Genomic DNA, 23,473 nt, shown 5'->3' with positions numbered 1-23,473 from the left:
ACTGTCAGTTTCTGCTGTCCGCACCAGTTCTAAGTCAGCTGCTAGGTGTCAGCCGTGGCAGACATCTGGGCCGAAACCCCAGTAAGTGAACAGAGAGAGGCGAGCACTACCACTGGGGCGATCCACAGGAAGGGCCTGGCTCTTATCCAAAGTCAACAGGGGTGCCTCATCCAACCAAGGTGAGTGCCCAGCCCCCCTTTGTGTCCCAGCCTGACCGACCCAGCCCTTAGAACCAATCAGTATGCCGATGTTACGGATCTGCCCCTCAGAAAGAAAATAGAACTCTCCTGGGGCTGCCACTGGCTTCTCCGGTAATGTTAGCTTTACTGCACTGGAGGCCACTAGAGCACCCGTCTATTCTATACTCTGGGTTTGGGGATCTGAACCCAACTCCCTTTTGATCAGCTGATGGCAATGGAGGCCATCACCCATCCCTTCTGAATTGCTCTCTTGCTTCTTTTATCCTCTTCCCTGTTTTCGTCCTCTCCCTCTCCGCAGATCCCTCCCACCCATGGAGCTCTTAGGCCAAGCAACCCATAAATATGGGTGCAGAATCCATGTTTCACCCACAAAAAAGATCCTGCTTTGCGAAATGCGCGTTGCACATCTAACAATGTCTGGCTCTGTGCACTACAGAAAATGCACATTGCACCCATAACAATGTCAGTCTCCGTGCATGACAGCAAATGCACATTGAGCCCCCAACAATGTCTTTTTCTGCGCATGACAGGAAATGTGCATTGTACCCCCAACAATCTCCGTCAGTGTGCACGACAGGAAATACACTGCTCATTGCACCTGCTAAATGTCTCCATTCCCGCACACACCACAAAATGCACATTGTTCCCCCTAACAATGTCCGGCTCCACACATGCAATGGAGCGCAGTCATATACATCATTAAGCACATAGGTGCGCTGTGTGGTGTGTAAACTTCGCGTGCAGGCTCCTTCGCCTGATCCACACACTGCTTCCTCATATATATGGTTGACACCTGTTCCGACTGCCTCATGGCATTTATTGACTTCTCCTGACCAATATTGCCTCCAAACCTTACCATCTCCTGCTGCATAGTAGAGTGTGAGAGGCTGCTGCCCAGCAGCATTGCCTTGGAGTGCCTGCTATTCCTGCATAGTCTGCTCTCCTGTGGCCCAGCTGCCACGCTCTGTGACCACCTCATCATCCAGTTTGGGACTTCTACACTTCAGCTCAACCAAAGCTCCTCAGTACGCATCGTCAAGACCCAGCATCACCCACCAGCCTTAAGGGGATCCATGTCAGGTACATCGTCCAGCACTCCCAAGGTGAGGCTGAGGGCTTTCAACTTCACTGCTAAAAAAGTTGGCATCCTGGGTGAGCGGTTTCTGGCCCATTACACTGCCCCCTTCAACTCTATGCAGCAGCTTGTGGTGTGGACATCTGAAGATCTGGGCAGACATCACAGCTGACATCAAGGAGGAGGGTGTGGCAATCCATACCATGGACCACACCAAGAAGGGCCTGGATGATCTCCGTATCCGGAGCCAGATGTGGGCATAGATGCCCTCGAGGTGGGTGCCTGTGTGGAGAAGCACCATGCAGGCCACCATCGGGTGTCATTCCTTCACCTTGGGGTCCTGGAGATGGTTAACCCAAATGTCCAAGCCCAGGTCTTTAACCTGCAGGCACGGATCCAAGCTTCTGGTGAGTACCCACAGGTCTTAACTGGCATACAGCCTCATACTGATGCTGGACATATGTGATGGCACACATCTGTGAAGTGGAAAGATTTAGGGATGTGCTCTGTCAGTTCTTGGTGAGTAAGTCTACTCGTGTTCATGCAATGTGAGTTGCTGACAGCAAGGACTCAGACAGGAAGAGTTACCATATTGAAATGTTGTGGGTCTGTGAGGGACAATCATGCACAACTCAACTATGGGTTGCTCATTTGCAAATTATGATTGCATCATCCACACAGCTGAGACTAACACATGTGTATGTATGTGTGGTAATGGCAAATTGGTGCATTGGAAATTTCAGTGATGGCATTGGGAAATGTGAGGCCGCTGCATGAGGGACCATACATGGCATGTCATCATGGCATGCATTTGTTGGGGCTGGAAGCAACAGAATTGCTGCTTGATGCTCAGCATTGGGTGGCTGTATGTGTTACATGTTTTCAGGTTGGACGGTCAGAGGTGCATGTTGCTAGATGTGGTTGGATTGAGATTTACCTAATAAGGACTCTAGAAACCTCCTTGGGGGGCTCGCATAGGCATGCAGTGCGGAATAAAACAAGGACTTGCTCGAGAAGTTCCGCATTGAACTGGGAAACTTGACAGCTAGGGTCGACCCAGCACTGCCCTCTGCACACCCGGGGAGGTCCTCTGGACCTATAAAGCTCACATGAATTCACTGCGGAATTCACTGCTGGTTCGCCCTGCCAAGGGCCCCACAGCCCCCCTCCCAAAACTGCATGTGTGTTGCCTCAGTGATCCTTGGCAAGATACCAGGGGCCCTGCCCGCCTAGGCCCTTTGGCATGAATTCCACTACCAGTTAGCCACTCTCCAAGCCATGTCATCTGGTAGTTGGCCATAGGATAGAATGGAAGGACCAGATGGTCGGCCTGCTAAGGAAGTCCGGATGGGCTACAATCTGAAATGTACTCCTGTTGTGTGTATAAGCAAGCAGGACACTTTTGCCCAGACCTACCCAGGGTACACAGGTTACAAGAAAGCATAGTCAGCTTCCTCCCGCTTACTGTAGACAGTGTGTATGGGTCCTGTCTGTGCTCCCCTTGGTCCTCCCTGCCCCACCCCTGCTCTGTGGCTAGACCACTGCACCACCCCAAGCAGGCCAAGGACCGTAGCTCACGCAATGTACCAGCAGAGCTTAGCCTACTGTGGCCACACTTCCGAGAGGCCAACTTAATTTCCCACCCAACCGCGTGACTGGCCAACAAGAAAACCTCATCTGACTTGCATGTCAATGGCAGGGCAGCCTGTCTGTGTGCCTCCCAGCCCTCCACAAGATAGATTTGGTGCAGTTTGTGGAGGGTTGGACTGCTTGTCCGGCCTCTGAAATTGTTACAAACATTTAGCTTTCACCCGCCTTGGGATGGTGTTGACTCGAGGGCATGGGTGGCTCTCACATCCAAGCAGAGCGAAGGCTGAGCAGCCCCACAGTTCCCCAGTCGTTAGGTCAGAGTGGAGGGGGTCGGTTTGGCAACAGACCTGGGACTCTGCGTTGCAGTCGTGGGCCCACACGAGCCATGCCTTCGCCCTTCTCCACCAAGCTAATTTTGTTCCCAGCAGTCAATGACAACAACCGCCACACTAAAATTTGCCACCCCGCTAGTGGAAGCGTGTGCGGCAGGTGCCTACCTCTTGTACAAATTGTGCCTGGCCCAGTATCTCCATCCCACCCCTCTGTGGCGGAGCAGGCTGGGTCACCGGCACCAACATGACCGACCTGGATACTACCAACCTGAAAGTGTTGGGACACGCTCTGATGCTTAGGTCCCACAGACAGCCCTGAGGGTGTGAAGGTCGGCCCAAAGCAAGGACGCTCCATTGCCAGCCTCCTGCATGTGCAGCTACCAGGTTGATCTTTCAGTAGCATATGCTTGTGTCAAAGATTAAGCCATGCATGTTTGTTGGGGGCACCTCAGAACTCACCAATAAACATTACAAAAGTAGACAAAATGGACTGTATGCCGGTGCAAGAAGTAGCACAGTTTTATTCCGGGCCAAAGCACAGCTGGGACAGCTATATTCAAACAGTTTGTGGAACAGAACTGCATGAAAAGGCGCTGTCAAAGAAACACCCCTAAATCTAAGACTTTTATAATAGTCAAACTGAATTACATTAGTAACATTACAACATAAAACAACTCCCCACACCGAGCTGATTGGTGCTTGCACATCAGACCCTTATAGAAAAGCATACATTACATTTTGTAATTGGGTCCACAAACCTTCCCACACCGCCCTCAATTACAACATGTGATGTCACAATCCACCCCCAATTCCCACTGCACAAAGTTAACTCATTGAAACATTTGAGATGACCAGCGGAACTTTAATCATCTGCCCTGGTCACCTCATCTCCATTCACATGAGAAGCGCTTACCACCATTTCACCGTCAGAGCCTTGAACCACAGACGTATTGCTACACAAATGTTGCATATATGGGATAGACTAACCTCTTTCCGAGAGAAAATGTACGATGGGGCAATTTGTAATCAAAGTGGTTCTTTTAGACTCCATTAGAAAATTGTATTTTACAAGTGATTTTTGAGTTATAGAATGGTCATGCATTCATTACTTGTTGATAGAACCTGTGAACTCCAATCCATGACCTCGAAAAATAACAACCATTGTATACTTCTTTCAGTCCTGGCCTGGGATCGCAGACTCTGCACTAAGACACTGGTCACAGTGGCTTTTTCCACACCCAAAAAGCTAACACATGTTCTCTGCAAAAGCAAGCTTTTCAGGTATATTTACCACGTTTTGTTCTACAACTAAGTTTGATTATACTTACCTGTGCCCCTGCATTTATGAATTAGTTTTATTATGGATATTATTGAATTTTATTTCACATGCATCAAAATGATCCCCTCCCCTTTTTACAATGCTACTCTTGCAGCTGATAAGTGTGTTCCTTTATACCACGTTGAACTTGCATCTTTATTACATTATTACCCTCTTTTAGTAATGTATTAATAACTAAATCTTTTGGGCCTCTCTTTCCTTTTTAGCAACTTCATCTTTATGTATCCAAATGTTTTCCAATCTTGTCATGTATCCCCCAATCTCTTCCCAACCATTCAAATTGTTGGGTGTGTTAGTATTACCTCATACCCTGAAGATCTCTGAGTTGTCAGTGTTGATTTTGTGTTCTCCAGTATTGCAGATAATGCATGTTCCACATATAGAACTGCTGGGCACCCCATTGTTATCACAGAATCCTTCTCAATGGCAAATGCGGCAGCAGCAGCAAGTGCCTGCCCACATAGGAAATGTCCCTGCATCACTGCATCCAGTTACCCACAGTAATAGGCAAGTGGCTTGTGTACCTGTCACCTTTTCTGTGTCATTAGTGCTGTCATTACTTTTTCATCTGAATGTGAGAACAAGTGAAACTTGTCTTTGTAATTGGGTGTTGCTAACACCGGTTCATGTGCTAACCCATGTTTTAGCTCATCAAAATGTTCACCCATTTCTTCTGTCCTTTTTCTGTGCATTTAGTTTTTCTGTGCTTCTTTTAGTGTTGCCAGCAATGATCTGGTGTACATGGAATAATCAAAAAGCCATTCTCTGCAGTAATTTCACAAGCCCAACAACTGCTGCATCACTTTCACTGTTGTTGGTAGTGGTGTTTTGTGTATGGCCTCTACTCTTTCTGGTGTTATCTTTTACCCATCTGCTGACACAATCTGACCCAAGTACACCACCTCTTTTTGACAGTACTGTAATTTCTCTTTGTTTACTATGTATCCTTTGTCAGAGAGAAAAGTAAGTAGTGTCACTGTGTCCTTTCTACACTCTTCTTCTGTTGTGCTACATACCAGTAAGTTGTCAACATACTGTATCACTGTGCTTGCAACCTGTAAATTGCTCAAATCCATTTGTATAACTCTGTTAAAAATGCTAGGTCCCTTGCAGTACCCTTGTGGCATTCTACAATGTTCGAATCTGGTCCCACGATATGTAAAAGTGGTGAGATTGCTGGAGTCTGGATGTTGTGCAATGGAGGAAAATGTGTTCTTCAAATCTACCACTGTGAAATATTGTGCCTCCATGGGAATGCTGCACAAATTGTCGCCAGGGTTGAGGACCAATGGATACTCTGCCTGTAAATCCTGTATAAATCGCCTTGTCCCTCCCTTTGCTTTTTTTGATCAGATAGATAGCTGTATTCCAAGGTGATGAACTCATGTGCATTATGTCGTGTTGCCATAGGGCATGCAGTGTCGCATATATGCCCTTGTCTGCTTCTCGATAAAGTGGGTACTGCTTTACTCATGGCAATAGTGCTCCTTCTTTTAACTTGATGCGTACTGCCCCAGCCCTTTTAAGTATTCCTACCCTTTCTTTTATGTGTACTGGACAAGGTATGCTCAGCTTGAACACTACCTCTCCTTCTTCATTGTCTTTTGTTGCAAACAACTCTGTGTCATTTACTCTTGTGAATGGGCCTCATTACGAGTCCTGCTGTAACCTGCCGGTTCTTCCGGCTCGGTTACCGCCGGACTCAAATTACCATTCTGCCTCTGTGATTCCCGGGATTACAAGGGCATTACAACCCCGGTGACCCAGGAATTCCGGAGTCAGAATTCGGTAAATCCCCATTACCATCGAGTCCCATAGGACTCAATGGGAATGGGGACCATGGAAACACCGGCACCATCTGATGATGGTGCCGGTGTTTCCACGTCCGCCTGCAGGTGGGCGGTGTTAAACCCACCAGGTGAGACCTGGCGGGAATGACACCTCCATCTGAAGGACTCGAGATCAGGCGATCCAGAAACAACGGTGGCGGCGGGTTTACTGCCACCATTATTTCCAGACCGCCTGACTCGTATTGAGGCCCAATGTCAGTGTGGGATCAAAACATAATATTGAACACCATTCCATGTTGTTCTCATCAGTAGCAACCAGTATAATAATTTCTTTCTGTACCACTACTTCCTCCAGGTACAGCAGAGTGTGCAAGCCTGTACTAACAGAGGAGGAACACTGGGGCCTGAACAGAAATTTGTTGGACAGCCAAAAAACCTTCCCCTCAATCCCTGGCAACTATCCCAACAACACGTGTTCTCCATACAGAAACTCCTCCATGTGTGTGGGTATCCCTCTCATTGTGTTGTGTGCAGAGTATGCCAGAATCAGTACTGCCACCCGGGCTGGATACATTCTGGGCATGGTGCACACCACCCCTTTCTTTGAAAACAAAAAAAACAATGGTGCTGCAATATGCTGTGTTCCTATTGTCAAAGGTAAATCCTTTGTCAGAGGAACTTTCAAAATTGTCCCCAAAAAGCCTAGTGTGTCCAAACTTTTATTAGATAATGGAAACCCTTCTTCCTTGATGCATGATCTGGTTGCTCCAGTATCTATAAGAAAGGAAAATCCCCTCTGTCCTAGCTGAATTTCTCTCTCTTGTTCCTCCTCAGGGTCTTTCGTTACTTCTAGAACAGGACACACTCGCACTCTCCGTGGGCACCTCTAGAGGGCAAATATGTTTGCGGATGACATGAATGAAATCACCACCCACGAGTGTCACTCCTGTGTATTTGGGCACTGTATTGTGTCCCAGTATTGTTACCATTCTGGTAATTGTGTCTGCACTGGTGCCTGAAGTACGATCACTGGAGTTCCTGCCACTTCCCCATCTTGTACCTGCACTTGTCCCTGGGTAGAAATACCTTTGTGTGGGTGGTATCTGTAATTGCTGCTGCTGCAGCATTACCTGCAGCTGTTGAGAAGTATGTTGCATCTATGTCTGCTATCGTTGCCTTGTCTGTGCAATAAGTGGCCATGTTTGTGCAAAATGTCAAAAATTAATGTGAAGCACTGTACTCCAAAAAGTGGTGTTATTCCCCTCTATACCTTTCCCCTTCTACGTGCATAATATCCTCTACCCATCTGATACTGTCCCATGTACCCATTTCCTCCACCCGCCTGCTTCTGCTGGCTGCTGCTGCTGCACCTCTATGAATATGCGTTCCTGCTGCATCTGTACCAGTCCCCACTGATGGTTGGGTGGCACCTTGGTGTAACGTCTTAGCTGCATTCAATAGAAGCCCGGCTTGCTGAGCTTGTGGAGTGACAACTGGCCCTGTGAGTACTGCTCCCTCAATATGTATTGTTGCCCATTTTTTCTGAACTAATTTGTTTTCCACTTTTGTTGCATTATCGACTGTCTCTTTATCCTTTTCTTGCTTCCCTTTGCAATAATGTTCAATTGCTGCCTGTATCTATGGCCACCGTTTTCTCTCAATTCCCAGTATCTTTTCTAAAGAAGTCTGAACATCTGTGGGGAGCCCCCTCACTAAGATGTGGTAAAACAAGGATATTTTTTTGGCCGATGACTGTTTATTTTCCGGCGTCCACATTTCTTATAGGAATTCTGCCGGATCCTCATAATGCTGCATTTTGGGAGCTAATAATGAGTCCAAATCTGGTGTGTCTGGATACAGCTCCCTTAGAGCCTTCCATACATGTGCTTGATAGCTGTTAAAGGTTGTTCAATCATATATATAAGAGCTCAATTTTCCACAGCATATCCAGCCTGTTGCCATATTTTGTAACGTCGCTCCCTGATCAATACTGCTAATAAACTTTGCATATTTCCTATGATGAATGGGATTCCTGCTGTCTCCTTTTCAAAAACATAAATCCACTTGCTCGCCGCCAACATTAATGAAGGTAAACTGTAAACTAAATTGTCCCTTTCCATTGTCTGCCATGGTATGTAGTGAAGCTTGCCTCTTGCTTTCTGGAAAAAAGGGGAATCTGTGTGTGAGCTCTGCATTTATTGCGAGATTGTGGTCTCTTGGCTACCACTATTCTCGTTTCTCCTCCCATGATCGCTGTCACCGTTGTCTTGCCAGTCTGATATGATGTGCCCTTCTTCTGTCGTATCAGTTTCACTATTGTCTGAGTCCTGTCCTCAATCGTCTATTTTAAACTTTATGCATGCTGCTGTCCACCCCTGTTCATTGGCTCCCTTCTCGTGTTCTTTTCCTTTTTCCTCTATTTCCTTTTCCATTGCTTTTTCTGCTTCCTGGAACACACTGTCAAGTTGTTGCTGCATGCTCTTTCTTATGTAATTCAACTTTTTCCTTCTCCCTTTCTCGTGCGTGCTAATTGCGCTAATGTCACTCTCCTCTTTCTATGTATGTGCATGTGTTCCTTCCTTGTCTTGAGGCACTTGTTTTAAGATCTGTATAACCTGCAGCCTGTTTTTGTAATGGGTATATCATATAGGGAGGGGCGGTGTACTTCTCTGCTCCTCCTCTTCTGTCCCTTCCTCTATATCTGTTTCCTTTTCTTTGTACAATTTCCAAAAGCCCCAAAATAGCCTGTCTCTTTTTAAGCTTTGCAACTTGGTATGTAGCTGACAAGTATGAATATATACTGTCTATAATATCTTATCAAACTTTCCCTCTACAGACCATTCTTTATAACACTTTCTGAATGTGTCATATACCCACTCAAAATGGTACTTTGTTATTTTATCACGATATTGGGGCAATTTTTCGGCACATATGATTAAGTGGGGCTGTCTTAATCCTTTTTTATTGAAATATTCTTCTCTCTGTTTTCCCTCTTTCCCTCCATTATGTTAGTCCTTTGAACTCTCACTCCTGTTTCAATCGCCCCCACTCACTCAATGTTATAGTTACCACTTGCTCGTTCACCCTATTTTCATTCACTGTGGCCTTCTCCACAGGTCCGCCCTATCACACCTTGCACTCCACACTTGCATACACTGGCATTCTCTACAAGCCCATCTTGTTAGGTTATATTAGTACACAAATGGCCTTCTCCCCAGCCACAACACCTTAAGAAATGCCCTATGTTAGTACATTAATAGAACAGGTACTCCTTCCTTTACTTGACTATACCTTTAACTTTCACTACGCAGCGCTGTACATGTTTTTTCAGCTCTGGCCCTTCCGTCAGCTCCATAGCCACATTAAAAGAATACTATGACCACTTTACATAACACTAAAAACAAACTGCTGCTACTCACAAAACATGTGCGCACATATCCCTCAAATAAATCCTTCCCCAAAGAAAAGAAAATTATGCAACTATACCAATTGCCTGTCCTACGGGCAACTCTTGTATAACAAGGTCGGCCACTTACTATGCAACCCTCTGCTCTAATGCAGATGTGTCACTGTCTACCTGCTCCCTATCGAACGGCAGACCTAACATCTAAGACTACTAATGGCAATCGCCCTGCACCACTAATGAGGGGGCGTCCTATATGCCATAAGAATAATCCCCCTGCCCGTTGTGCTTTCATGCACCGTACATTCACATATCCTTTTAAGAGATTCTTGCGAATGGCTTATTGAATCATGGTTCCTTTGATGGCTCCATTTGTTACTTGAAAAACTGTGGTAATCCTAGAGCTGATACATGCTGATGAGCGCTGACCTCCAGAGATGCATGCATTTGTCAGACCAATCCAGGCTTGCCCCGCCGCTTTGGTGACTCTAGATGACTTGGGGCCAATACATTTGGATGCCTGCCCTATCAACTGTTGATGGTACTTTCTGGCCCTAGCTTGGTGACCATAGATAACATGGAATCAGGGTTCGATTCCGGAGAGGGAGGCTGAGAAACGGCTGCCAAATGCGAGGAAATAAACCACTCCCGAATAAGGGAGGTAGTGACGAAAAAATAACAATACAGGACACTTACGAGGCAATATAAATGGAATGAGTATGCTTCAAATACTTTCATGAGGATCCATTGCAGGGGAAGTCTGGTGTCAGGATCCGCGGTAATTCAAGCTCCAATAGCTTATTTCAAAGATGCTGCAGTTAAGAATCTCTTACTTGGATATTGGGATCGAGCTGCTTGTCCGCCACGAGGCAACTGTTATGACTGGTTTTCTATACTCTGGCCTGGTGGACAGATGCATAGAATGCCAACCTAGTATTGTGACAAAAAGAACTTTGGGAGCTGTAACCAAACCAGTTCATGGTAGCAAGGCAAGTGGTCTATGCTAAGTCTCAAGAGGTGATAGGCTTGTAAGGGGTCCGCAATGAGCACACACAGTTAAGCAGTGACGGAACACACAACCGGTATAAAAATACTACTTTACTTATTGCCAAATAGCACAGTGAAAAATAACTTCTAACAGGTAATAATATCACACAACACAAAAAATGAGATGCATATGTACAATCACTAGGGAAAATTAATGATGAAACTCCTGAAAAGGAAGGTACAGATTAGACTAAGCACTAATGGTCGACAGAGATTCAATCCTAACTTCAGAAGTCCATTCCTAAAATGTGCAGGGCCTTGTGCCCGTTCAGCAACGTTCCGTACAGTTTTGTGAAGCTAAAAAAAGGCAGGGTCTCTGGGGTCCAGTGAACAGTTCCAATGGTTAGGGGACAGGTTATTCTGACTACCAACTTTCGGAGTGCTTGTGTGAACAAGCAATGGCAAAGCTAAAGTAATACAAACGTTTCTAAAAGTTACCAAAACTTTTAAGAGGGAGTTAGGGGTGCCGTTAAGCATCGCTACATTTCACCCCTAATACTCTAATTCTTCACAGGACTTGGCAGGTCGGTTGAAGAGGGTACAAGGTCACCTATCCCACCATCAGCCTCAGCCCTTGATTCCCAGGGGTACAGGTTCAAGCAGTTCTCCAGTTGGTGACTATTGCTGGTGCAAGGTCTTTTGGTTGAAAAATGCAGCAGAACTCAATGCAGGGCCCCTCTCAGGACAGGACTGGATGCAGGTAGCAGTTTCGGAAGCCGGCCACCAATGCACGGCGGCGCAAAGGGATTCACTTGCTACAGTCAAATGTTCCCTCCTATCTAGAGCCCCCATGATGCTAGGACGATGTAATTTCACAGGTAAGTCTTGTTGCACAAGCTGAAGATCCCCCAAGTTCCAAGGAATGGCGTTGTCTGCGGAAGGGTAGCCCAAACTCAGAGCTGATCAGCCACTGGGCAGTCCAGGGGCACTTCTGAAGGTTCTTCTTCATAGGACTCCGAGCTGATATCGAGAATTGAGGTTCCCTCCACTCAAAGGGCCACTGCTGCCTCATAGGACTGCTAGAGATCTTCCACCGGACAGGGCTCGACCAGGAAAACAGCAGAAGTTGTTCACCTGGCCTTCTTCCAACGTGTCCACGGTCTCCTCGCAAGTCTTGAAGCTGGACAGGATTCTTGTCTCCTTCAGTTTCTTCCAGGATCTCTACAGAGTTGGTGCAGGGGTCCTCTTCTCATCCTAAAAGGCAGGTAAGAGTAGAACCTCCCACTAGCCATTGCCAGATTTGGGCCACACACACCCCATCAGTGGTCTAATCATTACAGCTTGTGGCAAAACTCATGCATACCACTCAGCAACACTGAAACCAGTTTGTGGATTGGGACCAGACAGTCCCCACCCACATCTTGGCAGCAAACACACATAGGCCTCCTGTAGCCTGCCAAAAGCCTCTGCTTTCCCAGGCACTGGAAGTCCATATAAGGGTTTTCTTGACCTCACAGGCCAAAGGACAAAGGAAAGACCTCATGGCATGGCCATGTTTGACCACTAGCCACAGTTAGTAGCCAAACATGGTAAACAAATGGCTGGAGTGGATCCCTGCTTCTATCATTCCTATGCATGACTACCCCCCCCCTTTGAATGCCTGGTCCTCAGCCTCTCTGTCTCCTCGTCTCTCTCTCTGGCCTCTCTCTCACTGTGGTTACTAGCTACCAGCTGCCTGGCAGGTAACTCCTTCCTCTCTGAGTGGGCGAACCTCGCCTACTCCCTCCTTGCCTCTACCTCTCTACCTCTCCTCCTCAGAGACCAAAACATCCACCTGGATGCTTCCTGTCCTTCTTTTGGACTCTTTCACAAATTCTGCGATTCTCTCTCTATTCAACACTCTGGCCCAACTCACTCTGCAGGGCACATCTTGGATGTTCTGATGTCCTCAGACCTTCCCCTCTCTGAAGCTCTCACCACTCCAGTCTCCTGGAGTGATCACTTTCTCCTCTCCTCTCCTCTGCTCACCTCTCCTCTTCTCTCCTCTCCTCTCCTCGGACTCTCCTCTCCTCTCCTCTCCTCTTCTCTTCTCTTCTCTTCTCTTCTCTTCTCTTCTCTTCTCTTCTCTTCTCTTCTCTTCTCTTCTCTTCTCTTCTCTTCTCTTCTCTTCTCTTCTCTTCTCTTCTCTCCTCTCCTCTCCTCTCCTCTCCTCTCCTCTCTCTCTCTCTCTCTACCCCTCAGGCCAAGCCAACTCCAGTTCTGCCACCCACCGTCTCAGTCATCCGACCCATGAAGCGTGTGTCAGTTGAGGCTTTCGCTGCCACTTTCTCTCCTCCTTCTGCACCTTTGGCTGACTCACACCCTGACACAGCCCTTTCTAACCTGCATTGTTCTATCTGTGACACTCTTGATGTACCTCCCCCTGTCATGAGGATCCGCTCTTGCTACAACTCAGACCTCGTCACCCTTAAATGCAAGTGAAGGATGGCTGAGAGGAAGTGGAGGGCAACAGGTACACCCTCTGACAAACTGGCCTGTCACCTTTTCCAAAGGCAATACAGACTCTCTGTCCTTGCTAGGAAGAGAGCACTCATCCAAGCCTGCATCTTTGCAGCATCTAACAACTCAGCCAAACTCTTTAAAATCTAGAAGGAGTTGGCCAATCCTGCTGCAGTCTTTACTTCTCCTGTTCCCTCCCAGGCCCTCTGCATTGCCCTGGCTTCTCATTTCATCCCTAAAACTCAGGACATCCTGTCCATCATCTCCTCCTCTCTGTCCTCCTCCTTTACTGGCTCTCCTACGGCCACCTCTCTTCCTCCTCCTTTCCTTTGTTCACCCCTGATGATGTTTCTAGAGAAGTCTGAACTATGAAGGTCTTGTCAAAACAGGTTCTTCCCTGTTCTTCCAAAGCCACCAAGGACCACATTGACACCCTCGCTCCAGTCTGGGCCAATTTGTGCACTCACTCTTTCACCACTGGAACCTTCTCCACCCCTCTGAAGCACTCCCTTGTGCACCCCCCTTCTTAAGAAACCCTCTGACGATCACTCCTGTTTGGCCAACTACTGCCCAATCTCCATTACTCCTTTCCTGGGCAAACTCCTGGAAAAGCTGGCCATCTCCCAGCTTAACCTTTGCACTGAATCTGTTGGTTGCCTCCATGACCATCAGTATGGCTTCAGAGAGGCCAGAAGCATTGAAACTGCTCTCCTGAACTTCCGTGAAGATCTACTCTCAAATCTCAACTCTAACCTTCCTACTGTCCTAATTTTTCTCAAGCTTTCCTCTGCTTTTGATACGGTCAACCATGCCATCCTGCTCAACTGGCTCCGTGATAACGTGGGTATCACTGATCAGCCCCTGGCCTGGCTGACCTCCTTTCTCACTGATCGACCCTCCCAGGTCCAATTGTGTTCCTTCCTCTCTTCTATCTCTCTCTGTACCGGGAAGCAGCTCTGCGGGTCATGGGAATGACTCAACCGGATCGGTAGTCGCCATAATTTATGGTTGGTATTTGGTTGTGTGCAAACCTCCAAATTACATTCTTGAATAATGAAAACATTATTGGCTAATGCTTTCACTTTGGTTTACTTTGAACTGGTCCAAGAGGTCACCTCTAGAGGCAAAATATGAATGCCCCCCTGACCCCGCCATCCCTCTTGGTCATGGAACAAGTCCCAAAAAACAACAAAATGGTCTTATTCCATTATTCAGAACTCAAGTATTCATGCGACCGGCCTCCTTTCAACACTCTAATTGTTCCGAGAGGCAGGGGCTGGGACGGGTGGTAGGTCACTGTTAGGAAGATCTCTCTTTACTGCACCTTTCCTTCCATTTCTATGGACCTCCCAAACTTTTTGCTTTTTATTTGCAATTATTTTCCATGAACGAGGAATTCCCAGTAAGTACGGGTCATAAGCTTGCATTGATTAGGTCCCTGCCCTTTTTGGACACTGCCTGTCGCTAGTACCGATTGGATGGTTTAGTGAGGTCCTTGGATCAGCCCCACTAGGGTCGGCAATGGCCCTCCTGGAGCACTGAGAAGACAATCAAACTTGGCTATCCAGAGGAAGTCATAGCTGTAAAAAGGCTTCCATCTGTGAACCTGCTGAAGGATCTTTACCGGCAGAGCAGTCGGGGGGTGAGCTGCGGGCCTGGCCTTGGTTGTGTTTCAGATGCATACACCCACAGCCCAGGGCACCACTCACGCTATGCTACGGCCAGGCGCTGGGGAGCACAATCCATTCCATTGGATGAGTCTGCCACAACGCAGACAGGCAGAGACATCCAGCAACGTAGGGTTGACTTGCATGGATATCCCCAACCACACACCAGAGATGGAGCGCTGAGTACCCCCCTCCACTCTGAGCCAGCTCCTGTCTCCAACCTGCCAGAGCACGGGTGTTGGCAAGCGCCCCCTGGTCGTAAGGGAAGTCCTGAGTGGGCGCAGCTGGGAGCCATGGGAAACGGATGAGGTGGGGCATTCTGGGCAAGCTCTGGGCCTTGGTTCAGCCAGCCCTGCTCAACCGGAGGCATCAATATTACAGCCAAACACCACTGTGTGTGGGCGATGGCCAGGCTTGCCTGTGTAGTGGGTGACCTTGCGTCATGTCTATGTACCTGGAGCTCGGCCACATGCGGCCAGGCTGAAGTTTAGAGACTCTAGTTGTCCCACCTGGCCCCACCCCTACTGCTTCCGACCCTCCTCTCTGCCCCCCCAAAAGGGGAGCATGAGGTCACAGTGAATGGATGAACGGATTGACTGGGTTGACCAGCAATGGAGCGGCCTGCCTCCGTCACCATGAAGAGCGCCATCGCGCTGCCGCAGGAGACAGAGGGCATGCTTTCTTGGCTGAGTTCCTGGAACAAATTTATTTGAAGCCCCGATGGTCTTGGCTGACTCCCAGGTGGGGAAGCTAGATGAGGTGCTGGGCTGTCTCGCAAACATGTGGCTTAAGTCCTGAACCATGGACAGTGGCATTAAGACAGGCATGACCTCCTGTCCGCCCGGCCATCTGGTCTGGACCTGCTGGCCCAGGCCATCTCTTCCTTTCGGCCAGGCCCAAATGGCCATCTGGCTGTGGTGGTCATACCAGATGGCGTGAGTTGAAGCTGGCCCAGCTGTCTCCTACAGTTATCTGTGGCTGGGCAACATGGAACCTTCGTGGGGGGCTTAGTAGTCGCTGGGAAGTGTCTCCCTTTGGGACAGACATGTAACAAAGGAGCCGGATGGGCTCCTCTGTGCTCGGACAGGGGCACCAGAGCAGGTGTGGACCAACATGTCTTTTTGCAGAGGGAGAGGCTGAGCAAGCAGGCAGTTGAAGGCGCAGGTGGGACCCAGGCTCCAGCATGAGTCCCAGAGAAGAGCTACTGGGGATCCGTGAGGCAGTCGGGGCTCCGGTCCCCTCGGGAGGGCAAAGCTCTAAGGCATCAAAGGCAGAGCCCCCGATGGTCAGAGGTGCCGCCCTGCACTTGGGTGACCCTGGTTAGACAACAGCTCTCCTATTTCCCTGTTCCATGTGGGCCTCCTTGAGCCAGTCCTGTTCTTTTTCTTTCCCACACTTCATGTCTTTGCAAGCGGACACAGTGATATTGCAAGCCATGCTGTGGTGCTATGGAAACATGTGGCCAGTTGCCCTTCCCATGTCCCTGCTTGCTGGATACACTTGGATCAATGCAGCGTTGGTATTGTGATGTGGAATGATATGTTGCCATGTGCATGTTGGCACACGTCCATGTGATGGGGTTCACATGTGCATGTCTCGTCTTTGCGACTACACTTTTGTGCCTGTATCCATGCTGATTGTAGGGCATGGGCATGTGTGTGTGGCAGTTGCTGGTTGCCTCATGCTGACTTAGTGCCACTGTTACTATTGTGTATATCACACATGCATTGGCACATTTGATGACTATGTTCTTTGTTCCATTTTCCACAGTTGCTGTGGCTGGCAAAGACGGTTCAAGCTGTGCTATGGAACTGAAAACCAAGGAACATGGCCTCCAGACCCAGGTGCAGACTCCAGCCATGCCCAGTTGTGTCCATCTCTTCTGAGGGTGATGTGGCTGGGTGACCGTCTCATACATCGGGCAATGCTGATAAGGGTGAGTCCCAGGATAAAATTGTTGTGGTGGATACCTCGACAGGGGTGGGGCAGGGTAGTGGTGACATTGCCACACCGGGGCTGCAGACCATGGTGATCTCGCTAAAGGAATCTGGGTTTATGGAGGTTTATGGAGGAGTAGAAGGAGGAGGAGGCCATTGTAGCCCTGCCTCTGTGCCAGGTTATGGTACAGCGGGGGGTGTACAGTCCATCGTGGAGGCATCAGCACAACCTCATTAAACGATGCCTCCACCCAGACCAAGCCACACTTCAAGCTGATGTGGCCAACCAAGATGAGGGGCTGCCCCTGCTGATGGGTGCCTTGAGGTGGCAGGCTTATATGCACAATGCTGTGGAATCAATTCATGAGATGTTGGTAGAGCACCATGCGCAAATGGGCCACATATTGGCACAATTGGCAAAAGCACTTCTTTCTGGTGGTCTCTCTGGGCTGGCCACTGCAATGGTCCCCTCCTCCTCATCATCATCAGTGCCCCAGTCCTCCTCAACTAAGGACTCCATGGCAGATACCACCATGGCCTCATGTGCACCAGTCGCACCGTTGCCTAGTCTGGATGTGCCAGTGTCCCTGGTGGAGGTGGCAGTCCATAAAATGGCAGATGGGGTGGTCACTGAGCCTGCCCAGGAGCCTACATGGGATTAGGCTGTGAAGGTACACCAGGCACTTGTGGGCAGTGCAGGTGCTGATCTCCCCTGACGCAGACTGTCATCCAGTCAGACACACACGCAATTCCAAACAACAGGGGATGTTGTCAGTGAGGAGGCAAATCCTGGAGGGCATTGGCAGTAAGAGGAGGCAACAAGGCACTAACATGGTACAAGTGAGGCAGGGGGCATGACAGGGCTAGCGGGCTCTAGTGTCGGCCAAAGTAGACTATGGGAGGCAGCAGGAGGTGGATAGGCAGCGGGCTCATGATGCAGCAATTGCCAGGGCCAGGGTCAAGGTGGAGAAGGGGTTGGAACCAGCTGCCACCCAGGACAAGTCTTGCAAGGCGGTGGAGAAGATCGAGTCTCAGATGACAGAAGACCTGCAAGCCCTCCAGGCACTAACAGAGGCCAGCCATCAGGCAGCGTAGGTGGAGGAGGATTTGGCCTTGGTGGAGGCATTGTACGAAATCACAACAGACTAGCCTGCTAACTCATGAACATAGTTCTTCAGTTGTAGGTTCCCTTTTTGACTTTTTTATTTTTACATAGTTTGTCTTCAATACATTTCATTATCATGATTCTACCACAAGGCTTGCTGTCTCTTTGCCAATGTACACCTTTGTTTTGGCCATGTTCTCCACGTAGTTATGTCCTATGGCTTTCAGGTGGGTTGGGGCACACTCTATGGGTCATGTTGTGAATGTGCTGCTTGCTGGGGGACATGGGTGCATGCTACGCTAGGGCCTGTAACTATGGACCCGGGCCATTTCTGACTCAGTAATGCCCCCCACCCCTCCCTGCCCTCCCCCGGCTCAAGATTATTACTTAATTGATAGACTGCAGAATCTAGTGAATCTGGCCACAAACAAATGTGTTGTAAATTATCCAGTTGCCAATTACTTTCCAGATAGATTGATCTGGGAATTTCCAAACTCCCTGATCCAGACCGAATATGTGATGGTCACATTTAGCCTGGTTCACACCTTGGAAGTATTGGGTGAGAGAATGGGCACCCTGTAATGATCTTTGAGGTTGTATTTTGCAATGATGTCGCCGCTGTCTGGCAAGCTTTGTCTTCCAGATTATGTGCGGGCTCGTAGAACAGGGATGACAGTTGGTGAGAGCTCGGCTGAACGGCGGTGCCTGGTTGTTGCTTCGAACAGGCCCGCTTAATAAAGACCTTGGATCAAACTCACTGTGTCAAGTGGGTCTTTTCACATGACGACAAGAATAGCGGGCCTGCTGTGGGTGCTGTAGCCAAATCCAGCTGACAAGTGGATTGTCATGATCTCTGCTTCCAAAAGGTCAGGGTTTTCCCAACTCCCTTGGAAGCAGATCCATAACCCAGGTTCCGAGTGCCAACCAGTCCCAATTGGGACCTTTTGGACCCAGTCCTGGCGCCAGTGGCACCAGGCTCATAAATATGCCCAGTCCCAGCGCTGGAAGCGCCGGGCTCATAATGCTTGGGTGGACTTACCTTCAGCAGACCATGCTGCTTACTTGCCTGCCAGTTGAGCCTCTGATCCTCTTCTGTTTGGAACTACTTTTCCTGTTGGGTGGGGCTGGAGCCACTCCCTAGATTCAGAACACTGGAACTCTTCTGGAAGGCAGGAACTCTTTTCTTACCAGGAACTCTTTTCTTACTTAGGCGTGGCTGTGGAAGGAGACACCTAAGCACTACAGGAGGCTATTTAAACCACACCCGGTGGATGAATCTTGCTTTGCGTTATTCTGCAACCTCTGCAGCAGAACGCTCATCGTGTCTTCTGCATCCGGTCCTGGGCCTAAGGAAAAAGGCTTACCATCCTGAATCCAGTCTTCAGCAACACCTATAAAGACAAGAAAGAACAGGTTAGCATTCCGGCATCTGAAAGGCAAAGGCTTACCTACTCTTCGTACGCTCCGGAGGCCTTCGGCGCTGCATCCCGCATCTGAAAGACAAAACAAGGTGCGTTTAAAGACATTGGGGAACTTTAATACTCACGTGCCATTACTCCTTTCCACATCTAATCCAGTGGGTATTCCGGCACCCTGCAGCCGCTCCGAACTCGTACCTGCAAAATAAAAAGACAGTTAGAGCGCATAGTGAAGCAGGCAACAAGCGCTTACTTACGTGCTTCCAGGCGCTTCTATTCATCACACGGGCTCCATCTTCAACTCACTTCAGCCCGTCATCCGCCATCGCCGGAACCCTGCAAAACAAGAGACATCATTACTAAAGACTTTAAAGACATTTGAATGACTCGAAACTTACCGTTCGTGCAGTAAACGACGGACAGCAGTCCTCTGAAGTCAAGAGGCCTGCGCTACCTATCCAGTGAAGAAACTGGTTACAGCACCCTGCCCCGAGGCAGATGGAGAGCTCGGCATTCACTTACCTAAGGTGAGAGCGTTAACCTTTGGGGGTCTACAGGAGAGGAGAAGAGGAAAGAGATAGGGACACCCCAATAACCCCAGTTCATTAACCCCATATTTTCTATCTGCAGACATCTTACTCTACACGTCAGGCATACAGTGCACAGAGGTCCAGCCCAAAGAGCCAACCGGGTGCTACACATCACCTTTGAAGATACGGTAGTCGCCCAGTCAAGACCGGCGCCTCTGCGAGAATCAGGTGAGCGTTACATGGATCGAGTAAGTCAGACACGCTGCGCTCCATGCCCAGGGTGGGTGGCAGTCTCCAACAAAGGCACGCCACCCGTGGCCCCTGCAGGTGAGGGGGCTGTGAGGAGGAGGAAGAGTGAAGGGGGCAGCAGTCTGTTTGTGGTTTTGGCACACAGTGGGGCTGCCTCACGCTCGCGGGCTGAGTAAAGCACCCGCAAGCGTACATCTATGTGGTTGTTGTGGCAATGGCCCGACTCTCAGAAAGGGAGCCGGTAAAATCTCCAACAGGCTCAGTAAAGGGAGCCTGCAATATGAATATTGTGTGCGAGTGCGCACCAGCGTCAGGATTATTAATGCTGCATACAAACAGGCATTGCAGAGGAAGCCTGTAGAGTACTGCCACAGTAAATCAGGCTAGGAAAAGGGAGCCTGCAACTAAGGATAAAGGAGTGCAGCCACAGGGTAACAGGCCAAGGAAAAGGAGCCTGTAGACATTGCAGGAACTTGAAAAAGTATAGTGCAGGCAATTGGCTGGTGTGCAGGGCCTTAAGGACATTTTGGGGAAACTAACATGCAGGAAGAGGCATGTAAGACACGGTAGGAGTTTAAGGAAGACCCTACAAAACAATTACAGACTGACTTAGCACCATCCTGGGCTGTCCACTAAAGGGCTCATTTTGTTTTCAACACTGTGGAAAGGGTTTTCTGCCCATTTGAGGTGTTCCCACCATGGAAGCCGCCACCATGCCCCCATTCCACCTTTCTTACCAGTACCAGGCACGCTGACCATCAGGTAGGACAGATGGAAGAAACTGTTTGATACATACCTTAATGCCATAGGGGGTGAAAAGTTTGCACCAGGCAGAAAGGAGGCCATCCTGTTGTACAATCTAGGGGCAGAAGGCCGAAGTGTGTTTGATGGGCTGCCAGAACCAGGAGAAGAGGGCCAGGGAGATGTGGACCAGTACAGTATCGCAGAACGGAAGTTGCAAAGTCACTTTGAACCGAGGAAGAATGTCACTTTTGAGAGACACAAGTTTTTTGAAAGAGCCCAGGAACTGTATGAACCAGTTGAGATCTTCATTGCGGCACTAAGGACATTAAGCCGCACATGTGACTTTGGACCACTTGCCGATTCGCTCATACGTGACCAACTTGTGCGCTGTACGAACAGCAATCGTGTTAAAAAAAACGTATTGTCTAAAGATCTGCCTTTGGACCAAGCTGTGGAGATTGCCAGGGGCATGGAGCAAACCTCCAAGTACATGTCAAGCATGAAAATCGACAAGTAAGTCAACAAAGTTGCAGAAATCAGGAATAGCAGGAAGTTTACTGCTGGCAGAGAAGTCAAATGTTTCAAATGCGGGAGCAATCGTCACATCTCCAGCAACATGTTTTTCCCGGCCAGGAATGTGAATTGCTTGAAGTGCAAGAAGAGGGGGCACTTTGCTAGAGTTTGCCGAGAATCCTCCATGGTTGAAAATATTGAAGTTAGTGAAAGGTGTCCTGAACAAGAGGAGAGTCCCGCGAGGTCACACCACGTTCAAGCAAAACATGTGTTAGAGGTTGGCGACATGTCCAACAGTGGGATAGGGCCCATTGATGTGTTTCTGGTCAACGGAAGAGTTGTGACAATGAAGGTGGATAGTTGTTCACCTTGGACAATTATGTCAAAACAAACTTTTGAAAACTGCGTGAATGGGAGAGTTAAACAGTTAAAGGAGCACAGGATTGACCATATGCATATGGTAATGTCAAGATTGCTGTGTTGGGGAAGTACTCTGCAACCATTAAGTATAAGGGAAGGAGCTGTGACGCAGATGTTTTCATGACCAGAGAAGGGTCGTCACTCCTAGGATGGAGCGAGCAGCACAAGTCATCCGCATTCAGGCCAGTGCTAAATTCCCCATCACAATTGCGGAAGTTGGAGACAGGTGGGAGAAGGAATTTCCTGATGTGTTCTCAGAGGATCTGGGGAGGCAGGATGGGTTTGGCCATGAAAGCAAACTAAAAAGGGGAGCAGTTCCTAGGGTATACAGAGTGAGACCGGTCCCCCAAAACCTCAGGGACAAGTTGAAGGTAGAGATAGAGTCTTTACTTCAGAAGGGCATCATTGAAAGAGTCGAAGGTTGGAGTGGCTGTCTCCTGTCGTGATTGCAACAAAAGTCAATGGGGAAATCAGGCTTGGTGGAGCGCCACCCTCTTTCAATTATCGGCAAAAAGCTATCAACACTGAACAATGCTGGTGTATTTTCTGTGATTGATTTATCTCAAGCTTATCATCAGCTGCCACTTTCAGAAGACTGTCAACACTTAACTGCTTTTGTGACCACCGAAGGGACCTTTAGATAATGTTGCATGCCATTTGGACTGCCGTCTGTTAGGGGGAATTCTCCAAATGTGCTAATTTCCCTTACCTTTTGGGACCCCCAGCAGCTTTGCTGGATTTCTAGGATTTGATTGTTTTACCTGGGAAGAGTGTGAGCCTTTTTTTCCCACTCTTCCATGTATTTTGTGTGTGTTTTACTTTTGTGTTCTTTGGTTATGGAGTTTTTAAACAAATCCAGTGGCATCATCTTTTTCTGTGTGTCACACAGCACTTTCAGTGCAGTGGCACAGGGGTGTCTTTTCAGACTCCCCAAAGGTTTAAACACCTTCCCTGAGAATGACTACTGTCTCTCAGGGTATGTAAAGTTAAATTTACTTTATTAGTCTCTTTAAATCTACTGACCCAGAACACCCTATCTTATTACAGAGTGCTGGAGGGGTTGTTTAGCTTCCCCTGAGTCAAAACACTCATGTAACAGTAAAATGTTACCTTTTCCTATTTTAAATGGCTGGTGGCAGTGGTTTAGATCAACTACTGTGATTTTTAGCGACCGCTAACAACTGTAGCTAAAAATCAGGGGTAGCCATGTTTTTCAATATGGCACCCCAGACCTATCTGTAAAAACAGACTCTTGTCATCTTTTTTCACCATTTCTTTTAGGAAAAGTCCTTCTTGTGTGTAACCCTGTGCGCCAAACGAGGTTTGGTCCCTTTGTTCATGCCCTTTGGTGGGCTTCTGTGCTGAAGCCCTCCTGTGGTGCCAGAGTGTCTGGGGTGGACAGTATGTGAGGGAGGTGCCCGAAAGTCCTTGAGGTTAGTCTCCTAGGAGACCTGAATGCACTCTGGTGTGATTGGCTGGCTGACTGTCCGGCAAGGAAAGCCACCCTGCTGTGTGAGTGACAGCCAGGCTGAATGAATGGGGGAAAACTGTTTAAAAGCGGGTATCTGGGACTTCTAAAGCAGAGTCGAACACTGAAACGAAAGAACCGAAGACGAGCTGAAGGAAGAGGACTGCTTCAACTCCTGGATCACCGGTGAAGCCCTGCTGCAGGCCT

The sequence above is a fragment of the Ambystoma mexicanum genome, chromosome 6p (genome assembly GCF_040938575.1).
Source record: "Ambystoma mexicanum isolate Mex_15411 chromosome 6p, UKY_AmexF1_1, whole genome shotgun sequence".
In the NCBI taxonomy this organism is placed as follows: domain Eukaryota; kingdom Metazoa; phylum Chordata; class Amphibia; order Caudata; family Ambystomatidae; genus Ambystoma; species Ambystoma mexicanum.
Note: the sequence above shows the minus strand (reverse complement) of the source record.